The sequence below is a fragment of the Haliotis rufescens genome, unplaced genomic scaffold (genome assembly GCF_023055435.1).
Source record: "Haliotis rufescens isolate VD_foot unplaced genomic scaffold, xgHalRufe1.0.p SCAF_14, whole genome shotgun sequence".
Classification (NCBI taxonomy): domain Eukaryota; kingdom Metazoa; phylum Mollusca; class Gastropoda; order Lepetellida; family Haliotidae; genus Haliotis; species Haliotis rufescens.
In genome coordinates this window covers 17540580-17546579 of record NW_025963824.1, presented here as the reverse complement: position 1 = coordinate 17546579, position 6000 = coordinate 17540580, and positions in this window count along the sequence as shown.

Here is a 6000-nt window from a genome sequence, read left to right as displayed (position 1 = left end):
ATCAGAACATGTACAATGCTTTCTTACGCTTGGTGAGGCAGACTGAAATTGAACATTAGGATAACGTCAGCAGGGATAAAAGAGGTCATACCAAAGAACTTTATTTACTAGTGGAAAAGTCAGACATTCTGATCAACCACTACAAGGCCCACCTGGATCTCCAGGCTGACCAGGTCAACATCGCAAAGGAACAGCTCTACGCCAAACAAGGAGTCCCTTTCGTCATGGTGCACAAGAAAGGGGGACTCATGAGTTATGCATACATATAATACTTTGTCCCATTGTGTAGTTAGCTACGCACAGGCATATACGATCTTGTCAAACTGTGTAGTGAACCACGCATTATGTCACCCTTCAGATTCAGCAGAAAGTATTACCAATCCAAATTATGTCAGTGTAATGTTTACCTCCACTTTCTGACTGGTTGATCAGACAACAATGTTGCCACATTGCACAACCTGTTGTAAGAAGTCATGGCAGTTCGTACTTGATTATCAAAACTTATTGATTTCTTTTGATTTTGCCTTTGCAATTGACATACATTACCATCTTGTATTTTGTGCTAAAACACCATTATCATAAATAAGCAGGACAAGTAAACTTTATCTCCGGACAAGTGTTTCTTACTGTCTAGTTGTCAAGGGACAAGTTCACAAAGTTAATATGCATACACATATAATACACATGCTACTAGTCTAGTCATGTTATATAGTGCATACATATACAGATACACATATTCTCATCACATTGTGTAGTAACCGGCGCGTACAAAGATTGCCTTATCACACTCTTTATTGAGCTATGCATACATAGTTTGTCTAATGGATGGATCGACAGATGGATGTACGAACAAACGAACGGATGGACAGATGGATGGATGGATATTTGCAAAATGTTTATGATAACAGTGCGTTTTAAATTTAAGGGATATAAACCTTAATAAGGTTAAGATTATAAGATTCATTATATCTGCCTAACCACAAGTGCCTAACCATAATTAACCGTGTTTGTAATGTACAATGTACATGTATTTACATTGATTATTTTTTGACAAGGTCCTTGCTAAATAAGATATGTCTACTATGAAACATTATCAGAGCGAACCGTTATTCGAATCGTTATTCGCACCGGAGGTGTATGCCAGGCGTATGAGAGGCAGCTCTGAATTCCGGAATGTTTTAGAAGAAAATTAATATGGTAGGAACCATCATCTTCAAGTTCAGGTTTTTTACAACAACACAGGAGCAACCAAAAGTTCCAGCAATGTGGGCATGGGTGGCTCCTATTTGAATCATACCCATGGCAGTCTTGCCTTGTTCAGATGTCAGTCGCATTTTATCAAGGAACGAGTGAGTAGATTTTACGCCGCTTTATTCAATATTTTGTCGCTTCAGTTGCAAACTTTGAGACAACAGAAATGGTGTTTTTTCGTTGTACAAATGTAGGTAGGCCAATCCAAAGCCAATTGGTGTTCCACCGAAAGCAACAACGCCATCGGCTGACTTCAAATAGGGCGAATCATCGTCAGCTGTAGCCAGGTTTTTCCACGTAGCACCAAGCACCATTATAAACCGTTATCCACACACGGGGCAACACGTGGCATTCCCAGATCCGGTGGATTACGTAAAACTTCTAGCGCACAGGATAGATTCACACAGCTTCGTCACTTAGTGGAAGAAGCAGCACGTTAACAATGGACAACTATCACTCATGACACATCACATGTCACAAACTAATTGCAAATGATATCAATATAAATATCACTGTGCTTTTTTAATCAATATGCAGTTGAAATTAAGTAATATTTCAGTTGTATAAATAGGTCCAACGTCTACACAAGTGAATCAATGTCAAACATGCATTTGCGTTGTGTATTTTACTGGCGTTTCAAAGTTCCATCGTCTCAATGAAGTACCGAGGTATTCCACACATGCTTTAATCAGTCCACAAACAAATGCGCCCCTCGCCAATATCATGTTAGGCTTGATCGTTGGAGGTGTTACGACAAGCCAGCACCTACAGGGTATCAACATACACATTCTTACATTTACAGTAAGTGATGCCGATAAGGTCATTTACTGAATGAGTGTTTGTTATTTCATGTTAAGTCACTCATATACATGTACCATCCTTGTGCCACCTCCCCACCAACCCAGTTATTTTGGTTAAAGCTTTATCACCAACACATTTAAGAACGTAACCACAAAGGTCATCCCACCGCATACGTCATCTCTATCACGCTTTCCGATATCATCCGGATTGTCCAGAAATAGCACAATGCATCACAAATGCTCAACACTACCTCTAATGACATAAAACATAGAGAAAAGTTCAGAGACAAGAAGTCATTGCAACAGTTCGAAGATGGGGAAGAATGCGATTATATGTAACTGAGAGTTAATTGTTTGGCCAAAAAAGTGTCATTGCGTATAACATATATAGAAGTACATATAATTAATTAGAATTCAGGACCTTAATGTTCCATTTGCGCCTATTCACGTGAAAATAATTTGACCAGTGTTGCCTCCCTTGTGCTGTTAAAGATGTCAATTCAAGCTTGACCATCAGTGGACGGGAAGTCATTTAAAGCGCGGCAATTTCCTACCCTTGGGTATGCCAGACATATATGATCGTAGGTTCAAATCCATGTTCTCCGCCTTTCCACGTTTCTCAGAACCATACCGGTGCTCTGTTTCACATTTGTGGTAAACATCTGAGACCTGCATTACTTTGGACATTCCAAGATTACACAGATTGATTTTACTTGAATACTGTTCAAAGCGGCGTTAAACACAGATCATTCAAACACTCATTTACACATCTTTTCATTTTGAGAGATACAAAGAGGAAATGGAATGTCTTCACCAAGCGAACCTAATAAACAAAGACAAGATAAACACAAGTGATGTTACATACCGTATGTCAGCAAATACTAACGATCAAAATATATAACAAAACTTGCAGGTTATATTAGTTTTATAACCCGTAAATTACTATACATGTAAGACATTTTATTTGTGTGGGACATGAGTGGCCCAGTCGTCTAAGGCGCCGCGATTCGCTGTGCAGAATTGCGTCCCTTGGGCATGCCGGAAACCTTTGATTGTGGGTTCGAATCCTGATTCGCCCCGATTATGTTTCTAGGTTTGTCAGCACCATACCCGTGCTCGTGGGTTTCATCGAAGTGGTTAACGTCCGAGACCTGCATCACTTCGGGCTTTCCTACCACATTAAGTTGAAACGCCATGATATAACTGGAATAACTGTCACTCACTCACCAATTTCATTAATGATGGATCATAAGAGGCCATTTTCCCAATGAAACAGTGTCACTTACTCCAATGGAGTACATTAATATCCCCGTCTAATTATTAGTTCATATATCTGCGTGCAGCAAAGCCCACTTCATGCACAACGAGATATTTGGAGGTGCTCTTAGTAACATGGAGAAGTCGTGGGGAGGCAATTTGTCACGCTAAAAAAACACCTCTTTGTTGTCGGAGTATGGTTCACGACCTCGATACACGATACTGAATCTTCTAACCGTCCTCTATATTCAATCTACTGCAATTATGAAATAACATTTTTTTTCATGCCTATACAGCACTCTTTCAGACACTGTTAATTCCACGACACCTACGCCAACAATGTACACACATTGTAAAAAAACTCAAAGGTGTAATGTGCAGTCCTTCACTTCTATGCAATGAAATTAACGCTATTGGAAGACGGGACAAGTCGTGTATGTTTTGTCGTCATGTACATTTTGGGCTGCTCGGTTATGCTTGAGGAGTCAACAAACAGATTAGTAACATGACACTATTTCCTCTTTTGATCTTGTGTTCACATACCAGCATATGGAATGTGCATGATGGGTCTTCCGCAACACGTCGTGCGCATGCGTGTATTGGTCAGAACATACTAAGCTTTCAGTAGAGCCACATTAAGAGCCACGTGGTGTCGTGGTCATTGTGCATGTAAGGAATTGGGTGTCTGTTTTCCTTAAATTGCAACGGAATCCGTTTTATTTTAATTTGAACGTAAATCAGTACTTTCGTTTCTATTTGTTAAGAAACAAACCTGACCACTATGTTCAATGACACACCTGGAAAATAGTAAGCGTGTCTAAGCATGTGGCGGTAAGGGCAGATATATTTAGGTGTTCATATATATGTTAGGTTGACATCAGTATGTTAGTATATTTATATTAATTTTACTTGATAGCAAAAAATGAAAGTCGCTTATAGATTGACAAATAAAGACACGCACCCAAAATCCATTCATAATCTGATCAGCCCGCCCTAGTATGAACATGGAATAAAGCATTATAGGTATCATGTGTAGATTTCAAGTGTATTTATCAAGCACATATTCTGTGAACGTTTTCTTATTCTGATTTCTCCCCCAAAGCAACTGGGCTGAAATAATTGAATTGTATACAAGTTTCTCTACCAGTCCCATACCAGACGAGCATCTATGTTACATTCACACATGTGAACCGATTGCTTAATGTCAACATGGCTCAAAAGATGGTGAGGTTGTCTGGGGTTTAACGTCGTGTCCAAGATTATTGCACTTATATAGCGACGTGTATGTACGTATGTGTGTTTGTGTGGCTGCTTGTACTAGTCAGGACTGATGCCGATTCATAGTGCTAGCTCACTGTGATAGCATGCTGCAGTTTAACATGAATACCCCACTCAGACACAGTATACTTACTCCGAGCCGACCAGTCCTTGTTTTAGCCTATTAATGCCGAGCGCCAGACAGGGTAACAACAAGTACCATCTTTTAACGTCTTTTGGTATGACGCGGCCCGGGATCGAACCCCGGACCTTCCGTTCTCCGCGCGGACGCTCTACCACTAGACCACGGAGGCGGTCCTCCATTGGTGGAATAGTGCCAATTACGGCAACTGTCACTTATTTACAATTTTTAGAAATGTACAATTTGAACACCACGACGTCTAACAACATGCAGCATATGGGGATGAGAACTGTGAATTCAAAACCAATCAGTGGATACCACGATTTGGGATAATTCTAGATCTAGGTATTGACACAAAGGGCCAGTATACACCTGTAAGGAAACTATTCTACAAAGAAAGAAGATTGTCACATCTCCATTCTAGCTTCGTTCAGAAGGTCACGTCATCAACTGAACTAAGCGGGGTAAAAAGGATCACAACATGCTTGCACCCCAAACAATTACTATCAGTAAGCATATATTTTCACAACTGGAGTTTATTTACTCTCCTTATGTTTTTTTTCTCCTTAAATCTAATGTTTACACCGTTGACCAAACGTACTTTAAGTACCGTGAAGACCCAATCAACTTGATATTTCCACATCTGGTGGTCACACATGTAGGCAAGGTATTCATTTTCCAGCAACGGAAAGCCAGTCGGTCTTAAGATAAGATGATTTACTTTGACATCTGATCATCCTTAAATTCGAAAGTAATATCCTGTTCGCAAATATTACAATTGACCTCAAGCGTCGGAAAATAATATAATGGGAATTTTGTTTCTACTAATTCACTAACATCATGCATAGGAAGTTGTAAACACTTGCCATGTATATATGAATGTGTCACGATACAGAAATAGTTGAACATTAAACAATTGCATATATAACGACTACTGCACTCAGTCTCGTTAGATACTAGACTTTCTGTGATATCTGACTTACCGAGCAAATCTTGTTGTGCATGAATATTAATATATGCCTAAACAATTACTGCAGCTTGTGGTCATTCATGCTGCGTTGTTGTTAGCACGCACGACAACTGTAAGTAAACTTAAAAAGTCAAACAGCCTTGCACTTTGAATCTCGGACCAAAAGTCGATCACTCGCAGCGCTCGGATCCTGACTGTGCATTCAATGGTTCAGTTTCCTTGATCTAACAGCTGAAATTATACCCTGTACATACCTACCTGGAAGAAGGAAACCAGAGTGCTCGCCAATAGTGTCAATGTCAAAACTGTACGACCCAATACTG